Source organism: Larus michahellis, chromosome 17, assembly GCF_964199755.1.
Source record: "Larus michahellis chromosome 17, bLarMic1.1, whole genome shotgun sequence".
Lineage (NCBI taxonomy): Eukaryota > Metazoa > Chordata > Aves > Charadriiformes > Laridae > Larus > Larus michahellis.
In genome coordinates, this window is record NC_133912.1 from 8,469,160 (window position 1) to 8,483,812 (window position 14,653).

The 14,653-nt window shown below is 54.0% G+C and overlaps 1 long non-coding RNA gene across 1 annotated transcript; it reads left to right on the plus strand.

Moving 5' to 3' along the window:
* Positions 1-11,539: 11,539 nt before the first annotated feature.
* On the plus strand, positions 11,540-12,609 carry LOC141732424 (uncharacterized). The gene is made up of 3 exons (XR_012584105.1): positions 11,540-11,679; positions 12,143-12,354; positions 12,481-12,609. It is a non-coding gene; the product is annotated as an uncharacterized LOC141732424 (long non-coding RNA).
* The last annotated feature ends 2,044 nt before the right edge of the window (positions 12,610-14,653 follow it).

A 14,653-nucleotide genomic window follows, 5' to 3' on the forward strand; every position in this document is an offset into this window, starting at 1 on the left:
TGAAATATGTTTCGTGGCTGAGCGTGTGGAACTTCTCAGTAGCACGGGACTGTTGCCCGGTTGCCCGCAGACGGTTGCGCTGCAAAATACCGCAAGGAGCAGACGGCGCACGTGTGAGGGGTGAAGTTCCCAGGGTCTCTGAACCAGCTCCCGTTCGCACGGTGATCCACGGAAATGGCCGTGGCGTTATCTATAGATGCACTCAACTCCGATTCGCTTAGGTCGTGCGTGTGTCCGGACTGTGGGGATCCCGTTAAAGCGGGAGTGAGGGAACGGGACTATTCGGAGCGCGAACCAGCCAAAGTCCCGTTTCTCCTTTGGCCGCCGCTGCCTGGACAGACGCCTGGTAAAATCTCTGGCTGCGTGAGGATGGAAAAGGAATTAACTTAATAGCTGGTATGTGTGGGCCAGATCCCCCCGCCCTCTGCTCGCACCATCGATTGCTCTTGTTCTGCGGGCGGTTCTGCTGAGAATTACGGTGCCGCCAGGAGGAATAAACAACCATTCTATCTCGGCACGAGTAAGGCGGTTAATTTTTCCCCGTCGGAGCTCTGTTCCTCCGGAACTCTCTCCCATTGTACTCATGAAAAATACGTTAGTGTAATTACGGATACCGGGCCAGGCAGCAAAGGCAAGGCACGATGGTGATTAACTCGGTGCGTGTGGGAGAGGTCACCTTCCCTCACCCTGGCACTGAAGAAAAACCCGCTTTTTTTCCTCTCCCGCCCACCCCCCAGGACACGCTGGAACTACAGGAGTGACAGGGCAATATCCATGACAATGTGCGGAGTTTTGTAGGAGACGGCAAACCTGCAAAGACGTAAAGAAATTCCCCTGAATTTCTGGCTTCTCTCAGTTGGAATATTAATGCCGTTTTAACAGAGTCCTTTATATTCTGTTTCTCCAGATGGATTATTTTTTTTAAAGGACGGCATTAAAAAGGAAGGCTCCCCCCGGGTTCTGGCTCCCATCGGAGCACACTGCTATGGAGGCCTTTGGTATATCGTACGCAGAAATGGCTCCTGAAATCAGTTCCCACCGCGGAGAAGGGGAGGCGCAGATCGGGCAGGAGCCGGTGCCCCGTTAGGCCCTGACAGGCCCCTGGGGACCGCGGCTGGGGCCGGGAGGAGCAGCAGTGTGGGAGGGATGGAGGTCGCCCCAGCCAGATGTGCGTCGGGGTGTTCTGCGCCCCAAAGCCTGAGTGCCCCGAGCACGGGAGGTTCAGCCTTAAACACACCCGAGCGACTCAGGTAAGGGCTAGTGAGAACTGGGCGGGGGGGAAACACCCCAACCTTCAAATTTTGTTTTTCTCCAAAGGGGCTGAAATTTTGGAAGCTGGCTTCCGTCTGTGGAAATCTCCTCCTTTGAAGGGAACTCTCCCTTGCAAAGGCAAAACCCTTTTGCGGTGCACTGCATGCTGTGAATCAAGTCCTGGTTTGTTAGAGGGGGGTGCAGGGAGACAGATGTGCACGGCAAAACGATTTTTTTTTTAATTTTTTTTTTTTTTTCCCCTTCTTGTGCAGCACAGGGTAGAAGGAAGCCTGAGCTGGGCCCAGCTGCCGGGGGCAAGTCAAGTGTGATGGTCCCCGGCGAAGGAACCTGCACCCCTTCGCGCTCGGCAGCATCTGAGGCCTTGCTGGAGGGAAACGATAATTGCCTTTTTATTCATTTCAATAGCATTATGAAACATTAAAATCGGGTTTGGTTGGTCACATGGGAGTGTCATCCATCAGTAACTCTGTGCGCGAGAGCGCGCCGCGGAGTTTCTCCCACTGCAGGCAGAAGGCATTATTAAAGCAACTAATCATTAAAAAAAATAGTTCAAAGAACCTAGTTGTCTGGTGAGCCTAATGGCTTTATTTTCCCATTTTCCAGCATAATGAGAGCAGTCTGGGCTGCTTGAATCTGCCTCTCCGAGAGCCTAATTGTTTTTAAATGTCTTTGCTAACCACTTCACATAGAGCCCATAAATCTGGGTTCGGGTAACCGAGAGCCAGGCTTCTGAGCTCTCTTTTAGGATGATACAGTTGTGCGTTAATTAAAAACACGCTTAGCAAGATGTAATCCTTCAGTCTTTAAACGCGCGGCCGTTGGCTGTGCCGGAGCGGGGGCCGGGTGCTGGGTTTCTTTCGGCGGATGGTCCCCGCAGCAGCGACCGCCTGCGGGGGCTCGGCACGGCAAACACTCCCGAACACCAAGACGTTGCGTTCCTGGCCCTGACGTATCTGCCCTTCCTTTGGAGAAGCCTTGGGAGATTCGGTGCTCGCGGCTTGTTTTCCCCCCCGAGTCGTTCCCTCACGGTTATGATGACAGAGAAGATGGTTTTATTTCACGGCGCCCGACGGCTCGACCACAAGGCTCCTCCGGCTCCTCGCCGTTCCCAGAAAGGCTCTTTCCTAGAAGGTAAGTTCTCCCAAGGTAAACGGCGCAGAAAACCTGAAGAGGGGGAGATGAAGGGTAGATATATTCGGAACAGTGGAACGACACAAAGTGAAACAACAGAGGTAAATGGCGAGGGGGAGGTTCAGCCCGTCGCCTGATCATCTCTGGAAAACGCCAAAGCGTTTCTGTATGCTCCACCACCGAGGACTTGGTCCACATCAATTTCAAGTGATTTAAATACTTGCAGTCTCTAATGAGAGCTGGCTGGAAAACAAGGATGCTTTTCATGAAAATGTCAGCGTTTCTATAGAAAATCAGGAGTATTTTGATGTGGAAGCACTGCTGTGGTTCTTCCTGGGAGCCGTTGAGCCCTCAGTCCTTATGCTGCGCTTCTCTGGACCAGGAGTGCCGTGGCAGAGCATCATGGCATTTGCAAAGCTGAGGTGCCTCAGCTGCATCCCCTGCGGTGCCTCAGCCCAGTCCCCGGGGGTCAGTACAAAATGCCTTCTCCGGCTTTAATTTCCTTTCCCTCCGGCCATCCCCGCAGTGTCGCTCCACGCGTTGCCAGCTCTTCCTCGCGGCCTCTGTGTCCAGGCGAACACTGTCATCGCGTGCCCATCACCTTGCCGGGTAGGTAGATGCGCTCCTCCTCCCTGCCGGCAACCTCTTCTTGGTCCTCGCTGTGCCGTGCAAGGCTCCTTCCCAACACCGACATCCCCACCTTTTTGGCGCTGCCGCCTCTGGACACGGGCACGTTCTGTCTGTCCCGGTCCCTCAGCCCGGGCGATGGGCACGGCTGCCAGGCTGGCCGTGCCGACAGCAGCACCGTCCCCAGGGCAGCCTGGGACCACGGGGGACAGCAGGACAGGCAGAGCCAGGAGCTGAGAGGCTCTCTGAGGGACAAGGTGTAATTACCCCCGCTGGCTACAAGAAGGGGGGGTATTAGGGAAGATTTTGGGCTGCTTTGGTGAGTAGAAACGGTACTGCCATAAAAGAGAGCAACCAACTGTTGGGACTGTTCCCGGAACACTCTGCATCCCTCTAAAAACCACAGCTACATCCCTTAATTAAATGTAGCCTGCGCTTTCCCCCGCTAAATGAAATGATGTCTCAAATGTGCTGTGACCTTGACCCTTGGGCTGCGTTTCACCTCCAGCAGCATGGAAACATCACATTTCTTTCGATCTGCGTACCGGGCCTTCTCCTTCTCGGAAGGCGAAATATTAACTGTGTCTGCTTTGACGCAATTTGGATTCAATTGGCCCTCTACCCGAACTGCGAGAGGAAGCTAATGCGAAGGGATACGAGTCAGGCACGACTTCCAAACAGTTTTCTTTTGAGCAGCCCATTACACATTAACCTGCAAGATGGTGTGTTTTAAGAGAGCCTTGTTCGTCACCTCTGAAAAGTCAAATTAGCATAATTTCTGGAAAAGAACAATGGGGATAAAAGTGTTAGTCATTGTTGATTGAACAGGTAAGTTTCAGTGGCGTGATCTGCTGAATATTCATACTGTATTGTTTTTGACATTTAAGAACTCAATTATCAGTTGACTAATCAGTCTTTTACAGTACGTTATTTTTGTGATGGAAAATGAAGCACTGGTAAGCCTCAAGGGGAATACTGTTCAGATAGATTTTTTTTTTTTTTTTTTTTTTCTTTAAGGCAGGGTTTTTCTTTATTAAATGGATTAATTTAGCGCTTCTACTAGCAAGTGACTAAGAGCCCTCCAGCAGGCTGGGTAGCTTTTATCCAGGCTTTCCAGCACAGCTTGATGGAGCTGGGCAGCACCCTCCCAGTTGAAGCCCCGGGTAGGACTGGTGGGCAGATGCTCGTGGGTGTCCGGAGATGCTCGGAGGGAAGGGGCCCGGCCCCACCGTCCTCTCGGGAGCTTCCCAGCCCTTCTCCTGGCTGCAGCACCCGGCGCGATGGGGCTCCTGCGTGCTCTGCAGCCCCTCGGTGGTGCCGCAGGGCTCAGTCACAGCAAGGATGAGAAAGACCGGGGACGTGGTGGCTAATGAGCTTCCCGCAGCGTTCTGCTCGGGGAGGCATCCCAGGGCTCAGACGGGAGGGGTCGCTTGCTTTTTCTCGGCAGGGACGGCATCGCGTCGTCTTACAGCACGTGTCGCCCCGTGTCCGTGCTTCGCTTTGCTCGGCTTTGGAGGAGTCGACACGCCGCAGTCCGTGTTCCTCTGGGAGAGGGGACGAGGAGGGAGGCAGAGGAGAGGAAGGCAGGGCTCTGCGGTAGCTTGGAGCTCCAAAAAAGCGTCCAAAAGGTTGGGAACCTCACTTAGTAATGACTGTTTCCCAACACATTGCAAAGCAAGAAAGGGATGGGAGCTGCCTAAGTATTACTAAGGACCCACAAACCTTGTCCTTTTTCTCTTCTTTCTCTCTTTTTGGAATATATTTTGGAAATCTAGTAATAATCTTTGTGTAATTTACCTCTTCCATTGAACAGCTCAGGGACCAGCTTTCCACTTGACAGATTATTTTGACATATTTACTCATAGCTATGTCTGTCTCGGCAGCATCCATATAAAAACCTCAAACTTTAAATTAACGTGTAGGGGCTGAGATTTTTGCCTGCAGTTGAGCAGTCTCTTCAACACACCCTCCTCTCTCTGGCTTTTAGTTATATGTTGCTCTAAAACTGTAACAACGACAAAGCAGCGAGTGGCTTGGGGTTTTTTGTTGTTTTGTTTTTTTTTTTAGAGCTGAAATGGAGGCATCTTTACAGAGCGTTTGTTGTCAGGGAGCGAGTCCTGGCCTGGTGAGGGCAGTGGGGTTCGGTCATCCCAAAGGACCGTTGTGACGATGCAGGTTCCGCCGCGCCGGCTTCAGGATGCACAGGGAGGGGGTGGGCGGACTCGGACAATTCCCTGCAGGTTTATTTTAATCTATGAAAGAAAGCAAGCACATTATTTCACCTTCTTGGAATGTGACAGTTATTAATAACCCCATTAAGAGCAATACCGTTCGGCTCTATTCAAGCAGGCGATGCCCGAGTGATTGCCGCGGAGCGGGGAGGCTCCCCCGACTTACAAAGTTAACAAGATGTTGTGTTGCTAAACATTGGTTTTCTCTTTCCGTTTTTGTAACGAGCTCTGCTAGGGGTGTCGCGGGTCAGATCAATAAGAACGCAGGCCTCCTCCATCACCCCCGAGGAGAGGGGAAGAGGACAGCAGCTAAAGGATTTCTCTCCGTTCTTTAAAATAAGCTCTTTCCTTTATGCTCTTATTTATTGTGCTGGTTTATAAGTATTCTGTTGTGGGGTTTTTTGGGTTTTTTAACCCTCCGACAAGCACCCTGGCTGGTGGAGAGGCTGGATGAGAGGGCGCTGAGGTCCCCGCTGCCACCAGCTTGGCTAGTGTGGGGGGCTCTGGGCACTGCGGCGGTCGCCTGCGCTTTGCCGGCTCGTGACGGCACTTACGGCCGTGCTTTCGTAGGGTTGCCGAGGGCTTGCAGGCATGTCGTGATGTGTTGTTATCCCGGGGGGTTTGCTCGTGGGGTTGGACGCAGGGTTATCGTTACTGTTGGACAACTCTGCAGGACGCAGCGGCGTCTTACGAGCGTGCTTGGCGGGCCTGGGCGTTCATTGCTTTGCTTCTCTTCTTTCTCTTTCTTTTTTTTTAAAGAGCATTGTGTGTCTTGAGGTTTTTTGTTTGGGAGGAGAATACCGAGAACTGTAATTCTTTTTAAAGCCAGTATTATATCTACATCCACGTATATGTGCAACCGCTCCTTTATCTCGTATGAGAATAATGATGTCTAGTTTTACAGAACTTGAATAATTCATCAGCATAAACACGTTGTGCCCGGCATACCACGTCCCTCTCTGTAAAACGGAAAGAAACCCAGAAAAATGGTAACGAATAATGAGATTTCTGGGGTCGCTGGACAATTTTGGAAGCTGTTTCCAAAGGCTCCAGGCTGCGGAGGGGCTGGGGCTGCCAGCGGCGGCTGCGGGGGCAGGACCAGCCCCTCCGTCGCCTGCCGTGGGGTGAGCTGCCCGTGCTGGGCCCGTTGCTTTTCTATCATTAGTGAATTAGACCCCCGCTGCCTGTACAGGACGGACGACCAGCAGACGGGTGCCCAGCCGGTCGCGCCCCGCACTGTACTGCGGGATTGGCGTTTGATTTCTCCGCTCTCGGGCGGCTTTTCAAGAACTGCTTGTTGTTTCCCTTGGAATAAGCAATGCTTTGCTTAGGCCCAGCTACCTCTTCTCTTTCCTGAGAAGAATATCGGCACCTTTTCCCCCACAAATACATTTATTGTGTGGTAAGGAATCAAAACACCATTTAATCCCAAAGATTAAAACCTCGTGTTGTCGGGGGATTCTTGCGTGGAGCACTTATTTTCTCTGCGCTTGTTTTCTTTTTCTTTTCTGATGGATACAGCTGTCGGTTTTCCTGTCAGCAGCCAGAGCCCTTCATACTGATCCCAGGGCTATTACTCCGTCACGTCGCCACTCTGCAGAAAGAAGGTATTAAGCAAAATAGCATTCTCAGAAGCAGGAATTGCTATTGTTAGCAAAACAATACCTGCGAAATAATTTCCTCCTGACCGAAGCCTCGTTTCTCCCAGCAGGCGGACGGCGGGATGGCTTATTAACGGGTGGTCGTGCTCGTTGGTGCTTCTGGCCCCAAAGTGGCGCCTCGTCTCGGGGCTGATGGGGAAGGCGAGGGAGCTCCGTCCTGGGTCGCTCTTGTAGATCAGCAAGACGCCCTGACGTGGGACCTTTTTTCCCCACTATTGGCACTTTAGAAGCAACTCTGCTTGAAACAAGTCACAAAGTACCAGTTTGCATCCACGGGCGACCCTAAATGTTCCCGTGTATTGAAATTATGCAAGAAAAAAGGCAAGACGGTTGGTAGTATGGGAGGAAAAGCTGTGGGTTTGCTGGGGATTATGTTTCTGACTGGGAAAGAGGAGGATGCCGTGCCTTGCAGTAAATAAGCCCAGGTTCCTGGGGTGGCAGAGCGCCAGGCCTGGAGATTCACTCCTCGTTTTGGTTTTTTTTTTTTTTCAACAGCAACAATTAGCTTCTTGAGCTAATGAGAGGTTTCATAAGCAACCATGAATAATAGTGCTTAGGGACTCTTGGCAAAAAAATGGTGTTTTGAATCGCGCAGCCACCGTGTTGTTACAACCAAAGCGGAGACTCCTTGCGCGGCGGTTTTCCCGCCTGACGGGTGTCCGCGGCGGTGGGGTGTCGGGCGGGGAGATGGAGCAGCGGTTGCCCGTCAGGTTTGTGTACCACGGTTTGGTTACCGGCATCTCCAAGGAGTCCCCGGAGGCAGCAACGATCGGGTTCTGCAGAGGCAGGCGGAGCTATCGGAATACGATGGCCGCATCAGGAGACGCGGAGAGACCCTTCGACTCCATCGATGGGAAAGGGGGGGGGATATCAATTCTACCTCTTTGAATTAATGAACTACAGCCTGAAACTTGCAGGCTGTTAAAAACATTATGAATTTCGCCAGCTTGGCGCTCCGAGAGGATTTGTTACCCACCGCGCGCTCTCAGCAGCCTGCCGGCCTTGCTGCAGCCCTGTTCTTCCCGGCCGCCCGTGGGCATCGATGGGAGCAACCCGTCCTCCCCTCGGCCGGGTCTCTGCTGCAGCACGAAGGGAGAGGCTCAGGGAAGTCCCTGGAGCTTCACCGAGAGGTTTAAGCCCAGGAAGGCGTCTTCCTCTGAAAGCACACCTCGCCCCCGCGTCCTGGAGCCCCTCAGGCGACCCCAGCACGGCGCAGTCTGCCATGGTGCCACCAACCCGTCCCTGCGCCGCAACCAGCTCCTAAGCACCCAGCTACACCTTAAAATCATTGGTTCGCCGTTTGCCGCGGGTCGTTGAGCCGCGTGACGCCCTGGCAGGCTCGGATTCAAGCCAGGCTTGCTGCTGGCCTTGAAAGGCAGCAAGCGGAGAGCGGTTCCTCGCGTGAGGGGCTGCGCGGGGGGACGGCCGCGGGGCCCAGCCCCTCGCCGAAGCGTGAGGCGTCGCCAGCCGCAACGTGGCCTTCACTCGGCGGCGTCTCCCCCAGTGCGAGGCAGCGGCAGCACTCTGGTTTTAATTGTATTCATAGAGCCGCTGTTACTCCATCTGGCTCACGCGGGACGAATACTAATGGCCCTCTGGATTGTTTTAAGTGCAGATCTGAACCAGATACTTGCTTTCATTTTGTCAGGAGCTGTCGCTCCGCACAGAGATTTGTGGAGTTTTCCTTCTAATGGATCCCACTCGGCTCCGGCGCCCAGCCCTGGGGGAGCGCACGTGCGTTGGGGGAGAGCAAACCTGCCGATGCCAGGGAAAGGGAGACGGGGAAAACCTCCTGCCCAGACCGGTAATTATTAACTCTGAGGTGTAATGAGGTGGGAAGGAAGGCTCCTGGGGGAGGGGGCTGCGGTGCTTCGGTGGGATGAGGGCACCCTGCCCGCACCGCAGGCTCGTTGCTGTGCTCCAGCCCCGTGCAGTGATGCCACGGCTCCTCCTCTGCTCCCACCCGACCCGCATCCATGGCACGTGGTCCCCTGCATGGCAGGGGCCTCCTCTGGGGCTACAGGGCTCGGGGGGACCTTTGGCCAGCGGCTCGTGGTACTCCTGTGACGCTGGTAGTCATTAGCAGCGATAAAGCGCTTTTCGTGTAGGCTTCCCTCTTACTCTCCTGTCTCTGTTTCCTGGGCAGGTTGATCTGTGCCCCCCCATCGCTCAGGTCGCCCAGCTGAGGATGCACCAGGGAACATCTTGACCTCCCCGGCCGGTCCCTCCTGGGGCACAGCGGCTCCCCTGTGCCAGAGGATGCCCCTGGCTCTGCTCCGAGGCTTCGCACCGCAGCCGAGGTGGGAATTATTCCATTAGCAAAGAGGATTAGTGTTTCATAACAAAAGGTAATTTATTCAATTGTATGCAAAAAAGGTAGCGGTTACAACACATACAAAGCTCGCTTTAGTTTTGGCTATTGTATTATAAGTTTAAATCCTGTGAAAACCCAGCTGTGCACCTTTGGGGAGAACTTGACCGGTCCCAGCCTGAATTGGATTGCCTTAATTAAACGCACTTGGCTTGGTCAGAAGAGGAACGTGGCAGGCTTTCAGCCGCCTCCCCAGCAGCCGGCGAAGTGCCGGTCTGCCCCGATCACCCTGATCTCCTTCCCCGCACCTAGAGGAGACCCTCGAGGCGAGCCACGGGGATCTTCTTCTCTTGGCAGCCCCGTTGACCAACAACTGGTGTGCACATCCCGGCACCCGACTCGATCCGCTCCAGCATCCATATGGATGCAAGGCTTGATCCCAAGGAGGAACCAGGACCCACAGGACGTCCGAGTCCAGACCTGTCTGCTGTAACCGCCATGGACTCAAGAAGTAAGTATGGGCAAGTTTAGGAACGTGTAGGAAAAGCTGAGGTTGTCTCGTGGACGAAATTACGGGGGAAAAGCAGACAGACCTTTGGGTGCCCAAGATCACCTTGTGCTTAAAAGCTTGCCCCTACTCCAACCACATCCACGGTCCTGGTGAGCAGTGTTACCACTCCTCGTGGCTCGCTGCCGTAGCTAACATTGCTGTGCCGTTCCAAATAAACTTTTTCTCCACCCTGGCGTTATTGAGGTTATCGGATGCTATGAGATCAAGACAGGCCAGTCACTGTCAGCGTAACCCTCTCTCCTGGTGGTAATATGGGAAGAAATACAGAGGCAACTTGATTTTCCAGACCTCACTAACTCATGAGTTGATTTTTGGAGAATCCTTCTGTTCTTTGATGTGGAACCAGCCACTCTTAGCCTGAAGATATCAAAAGGCAGTAGGAAGTGAGCTGGCCTGTCTCTTCTGAGTCTGTCTCTGCATCACAAAAAAGGGGGGGGTGGGGGGGGAAGGTTGTGGGGGTTTTTTTCCCAGTTGTCGTGTGTGCAAGCCAGTGCTCGAGTTCAGTGGCTCCTCGTGCATGATGGTTTCTGCGGGTGCGGTACATCAAGAAGGATCCCTCGTTTTGGCATATCTGCCTGTTCCCCGTGCTGTCACCTCTCTGCTGCGTTGGCCTACGGTTTGCCTTTAGTAAGCAATAATAGTAATCATAGCAATCGAGAATGTCCTTGCCTACAGGACTCCTTCCTTCTCGCTGCTTTGCTGTGGCTCTGAAATTGCCTCCTGTTGCCTGTGCCGATCTCTCCAACACATCCCAGTCCAAGGTCAGCTGCACCGCTGGCTGCTTTATGGCCCTTAAACACTCCTCAGCTGGGTCTCGCGTCCGTAGCCGTCACCTTCTTAGGACAGACATCCATCCTCCTTCTGTGCCCGGGATGGCTACGGCTTCGGATGTTCACCACCAGCTCTTCCTGCGGTTCGTTTTAGCTCAGTGCCTATAGCCCGTGTCTAACCGAAAGTGACGGTGGCTCGGAAGAAACATGTTTGACTGTGGTGTTTTGGTTTTTTTTAATCTAGACCAAAATGGACGCAGAGAAAACCTGTCCTCTGTCCCTGCGCGGGGGCTCTGCAGGTCTGAATTCCTGCTGCAGGCTTTTCCACGTTGCGCTGACGGCATCACGTGCCTCTTCAGCATCTCGGGAGGTATTTATAGCATTTCAAGATCTTTTGTGTGGCGTGAACTCTTGAAATAAGCAAGCCAGTAAGTGCTTTTACCTTCTGAGGGAGACTGCAAAAGCCTCAGTATCTGCATTGATCCAGCCCTGGGGATTTGCATTAATTACTCCCTCCTCCGGTGACTTTCAGCTCCCGGTTCAATTGCTGGTGAAGATACCTGCAGCACGCACAGTCTTGACATCGTGACGCCCGGCAGCGCCATGCGCCCGTATCGTCGGTCCCCACGTGCAGATGGAGGGGCATCTGCCGCGGGAAAGGTTTGGAGCCCGGAGGGATAATGCTGCATCCAAGATGCTGGTGCTGAAGATGAACACGGCTGGGGCCAGCCTTACTCCACGGAGGTCGGGATGTTCCCCGGTGGAGAGGGACTTGGCCGCTGGTTCGTCTCCAAGGCAGGTGGCACTAGCCAAACGTGGTGGCTTGTGAGCGGGCAGAGCGGAGGACAGGTCGCTGGGTGCGTACCGGCCGCCTCCGGTGCTGTCCCAAGCCAGCTGCCTCCGTGTTATCCCAGAGCACCTCCTAATCTCTCCTCCGCGTTCTCTCTGCTGTTCTAGAGCAGCTCTCGGGGCCACCCTGTGCTGCACGGGCGTTATTCCGCAGGCGAAACTCAGCCCGCGAGGAAAGGAGCCGTTAGGGGTTTGCAAAAGTGCTTGGAACCAGACGGCGACTCCTCCAGAGCTGCCGTGTCACCCGCGCTGGACGGTGAGCGCAGAGCAGGGCGATAATCTAAACTAGAGCGAGAGACACGAGACATTACTCCTGCCAGAAAATAAGGTTTAAAAAAAATAAATCATTGCACCATATTGCTCGCTGCTGTTTTTGCCAAAGTCAAAAATAGAGGTGAAAGGAATTTTATTTTTTTTCCCCCTGTTCTGGTTTCACAGAAAAAATGTCTTCCCTTGGGCTAAAGACCCATCTGGCAAAGTTGCGTTTACAGGGAATTGCTCAGAAAGGATTTATGAGTGAAAGTGCCCTTGCTCAAGGAACGAGAGGGCTCCTTCCTTGCTGTCTCCCAGCCTGAGGCTCCCGGGGGAGCCCTGCTCCTGCCACCTCGCAAGCTCGGCCTTGTGCTGAAGGCCGCGCCACGGAAAAGCCATTAAAAATCCATATGAAAACGTAGGCTGGCATTAACCACGTTGCAAACCGAATCTTCGTTTTTTTGCAGAACCAGTCAAGAAACAAGACCAACGTCGTGTGACCGGTCAGCACAGTTAAACAGAGCGTCTGGGGCTAACGATGGCTCAGAAAGGGTCTGCAGAGCCGGCAGCGATGGCAAGGGGATAATTGCTGCAGGAAGCTGCACTCTGCAGTTCTGAGCTGGAAACGATCACTTTATTCGAGAACTTTTACCCTGGCCTGCAGACCGCAAACAAAAAAGTAAAACCTTGGGAAGCTCAGAATATTTGTGCACAGTTCTGATTTATTTGTTTGTTTGTTTGTTTATTTATTATGGGCTCTTTGGTCAGCTGCCTGATGTCCCTCTCTCCTCTTGTCCACTTGCAGAGCTTTCCTGGCCTCCCTCCTCTTCCATCTGGTGGCCGTGGGGCGGAGGCGTGATGGCTCCTCGGCTGGGCTCGCTGGTGGCCAGGCGTGCGACAGCAGCCGGCGGTGCTGCGTTCCATCCCCGCTCGCGTCAGGACCAGCCCGGCTGTGGGTCCCAGGCGGTGGCGTGGCCGGGGATGCTGCTGGTCCAGGTGAGCTCGGAGGGGCTGCTCCAGCTCGCTGTCAGGGGGCTTTGTGCACAGGCCGCGTCCCTCAACCTGGTTGTGCCAGTCGTCCTGCTGTCCTGCCGCCAGCCCTCGCCTCCCTCCCTTTCTCCACCCTTGCGAATGGGGGCACCGGCTGCACTTCCAGCTGCCATCCGCTTCCAGCAGCCCATCCGTGCCGAGCCGGCTCTGCCGCACTGGCATCAGGGTGCTGATGCCACCGCCCTCCCTGCTTTTATCGCTGCTTTGCCGGCCGGGACATCAAAGGGAATAGCAGAGAAATCGTGGCTGGAGACAATTAAGGGCAGCGTGCCTCTGGGATTTGTACCAGAGCCAGGACTGGGCCGTGCAGCCATTAATGGGCTAGAGAAGCAATAAGCTGTGAAGGAACACAATTTGCCGATGATACAGGGCTGTTTGGAATAGGCGAGTTTAAAGAAGGTGGAGAAATTTTAAGGACATCTACCGAAGCCTGGTGAGTGAGCACCTGGCGTGGAGATGACGTCCAGGTTGCCCAAACCGATGCGCAGGGATTGCAATTACCTGAGCTATTCGCGCGCGTTCCTGTGCTCTGGCTTAACCCTATGGCCTCGGGCAGCACATATACATTTATGTCAGAGAAAACACCCGCGCCTCTCATCTGAAAAGCCGAGAGAGATAGCACTCTCTCAAGCGCATGGCGGGGGGAAAAAACAACCCTGGCAATATGATGTTTTAATGCAGTGGCTTCTTCCCACCCAGAAACGCGTGTTGAGCTCTGACTGGGAGAAAGATGCAGGAGAAATGAAAAAAATGATAGTAATACTTTCCTGAATAAAATATAATTGCTCTGTGAGATTCCCTGCAACAAGTTATTACTGATTTCAAAGTACTTGGCAGAATTCATAGAAAAGCAGATGAGAAGATACCTCCTTGGCCTCACGGTTCAGTCTGCTGTGCTCGCCAGCGCCTTCGGCATAAAGGCTCTTCTGGGGTTTTTGCCTCCCGGTGCTGAGAGTCGCTGCTTCAGATGAATTGCATAAAGAATGCGAACCTCTGTTCGTCAGGCTAAAATGCTAACCTTGTGCTTACAGGGCTCCTGGTCCTAGGAATGCCCGTTTTGAGCTGCCACGTCTCAATTCTGATGTAGTGAAACGGGAAGAGAAAGCTGGAGAGGAGACTGGCAAACCGGAGACCCGCAACAGGTAACAGTCTGTCTGCCCGCCTTGAGCTCCGCTTCCCTTGACGCTCCCAACCGGTGACATTGGCCTTCCCGCCCCCCAGCCGCTGTGCCCCCAATTAAACCTCGCCAGCACCCTGTCTGCCGCGGGGATGAGCTACCAGCTGGCGAGACTCGCGGCACTGCTGCTCCCCCCAGTAACTACGAATTCCAGAGCAACATTCAGCATTGCAATTTATTCCAGTTGTAAAACACAGAGAGCACAATAATTTCTTTCCTTTCTTACAAATCAAGCCACATCTAACAACTTGTCCTCTGCCTTCCCAGACGGACTGGTTCATCGGGGGGCGGGCAGGATGGGGAAGGGGTGAGCTTTGGTGCCTGCACACGTAGGGACGCGGTGGCAGCTAAAGGCAGGGTGAGACGCGTGGGGACTCGCTGAATTTCTAGCGAGCTTCCCCAGGCCGTCGGCTGCTCTGCTCCGGCTCCCGGCACAAACCCTGCGATGCGCTCTTTCCCTGCCTTGCAGCAGTCGCGTTTTGCAGTCCCTGCTCCCCTCGTACCCCGGGCTGCAGAGGGGGACCCGGAGCCGCGGGGAAGTTGGGTGCCTGGCTCTGGGGACACACCGGGAGCAGAGCCCTGCGCGTGGCAGTCCTGCAGCCGAGCACGGCGCAGACGCCGCTCCAAGCACAGAGCTGGGGCTGAGAGTGTGTGCATTGAAATTGCAGCTCCGAAACTATTCCCTTTCTGGTGCGGGCAAGTCTCCCTGCCCCTCTCCCTGTCTGTGCCGCCGAGATAATTGTTGGGACGT